At 31.4% G+C, this 1537-nt stretch overlaps 1 protein-coding gene across 2 annotated transcripts in view; it reads right to left on the reverse strand.

Moving 5' to 3' along the window:
• Positions 1–301: 301 nt before the first annotated feature.
• The window catches only part of LOC136828583 (cotranscriptional regulator ARB2A), a 323128-nt gene continuing 321892 nt past the window's right edge, over positions 302–1537 (reverse strand). For both annotated transcript variants that reach the window (XM_067086591.1, XM_067086590.1), the window contains one exon: positions 302–1537. This exon is cut by the window's right edge and continues 754 nt beyond it. The gene's annotated coding sequence lies outside the window, so the exon portion shown is untranslated.

Consider the following 1537-nt stretch of genomic DNA (forward strand, 5'->3'; position numbering starts at 1 on the left):
ATTACTAGAATGACTATGCAGAGTATATTTACATGTGGATAAAAATATCAGAAACAAAGTAGGCATTGAATTACACCTAGTTTTAATTTTAAAAAAATCAAATAACTACCCGTTAAAAATAACACCAAATGACAGAGGATGCACATTACTGTCTTCTAACGCGCAAAACACACAAATGCACTGATTAACACCAAGGAGTGAGAATATTGGTCACATGGTCACTATTCGAAGTTCGAGAACTAAAACAAAGTCGTTGAGTAATCAAAAACTACCTTAACAAAAGGGTAAGTATAAGGAAAGCTGACCATTACTATATTTATTTATCTTTTTAGCAGATGTTTAGGAATGGAATTGCAAAGCAGTATGAAGGACTCAAACTAAATGATAATAATTGCTACAATAATAATAATAAAAAAATCAGATGTGACAAAAGTGGTATTTTGAAAGGGCATCTCAAATGTTTAACTTTTACAATACATATTTTTTAAAAATCAAACATTGGAAACACCTCAGATATTTTAATGAAAACATTAAAATAAGAAACATATTCATAGCAGGGATATCAAATATTCAAAAGCTGAACATTTCAAGTTTAAATGGCAGCATTATAAATAAGGCATGTTGGTGTGGTAGCTCAAAAGTAAGACATTAATACTAAGAGCAACAATATCGTTATAAGCAGATACTTATCATTTAAAGTGATACATTAAAAAAATAGAATTCCTATCATACATTTCGAAATTAGCACAGCCTTCGTAAACATTTCTTAACAGCGTGAAAAGCTGTAATACATCAGTGATGTACAGTGATGAGGAAACAACTGGACCTTTAACGGTATTACAATTTGCAGTTTTCAGTGATCTAAGAAAGGATTGTACAAAGAACTTGGTTTGACAATCAGCGAATATAATTTCCCTCAACACAAACATACGTTAAACTACATTAGGGACTTGTCCTTCCCCCAGTAACACAAACAAATAGACACAAACATACATATTTTGACTTATAACGAAAAAGTGAAAACGAATAAAAGTTAATTGTTTCAACACAGAAGTGCTCAGTTAATCCTGCTTAAACCTTTGATACAGAAGTTTGTGCTCATGTTACAGACTACGTCTTCTTCGAGTACAATGCTATTTATTTATCAAACTGCAAGTTTTTCTCTTACTTCCTAATATGGCTCTCTTGACTTGATGACTCCCGTACAGTTTTGTCCTTAAAGAATAATTTCTCTACATGAAGAACTGCACGACCAGATCAGATTTCCAGTCTCTCTTGTCTTTTGTCTACTTCTTGGGAGTGGTGTCTTTCTTAACCATTTAAAATTTTACTCATACAGTATTGCTTTGCTTCCTCCATTGTTTTTTTTTTATATATCATACTTTTCTTACGAGCTGTTTTTTTCACATTATTTTTTTATAATCTGAAGTATATTTCCATTTGCTGTTTCTCTATGCTTAGAGTAATTTTCCATTTCTTGCAGTAAATCTTCCCAACTGGTTTGTTGTATCTCTTCAGTAATTTTTCTCTGTTTTTC

The sequence above is a fragment of the Macrobrachium rosenbergii genome, chromosome 43 (genome assembly GCF_040412425.1).
Source record: "Macrobrachium rosenbergii isolate ZJJX-2024 chromosome 43, ASM4041242v1, whole genome shotgun sequence".
NCBI lineage: Eukaryota > Metazoa > Arthropoda > Malacostraca > Decapoda > Palaemonidae > Macrobrachium > Macrobrachium rosenbergii.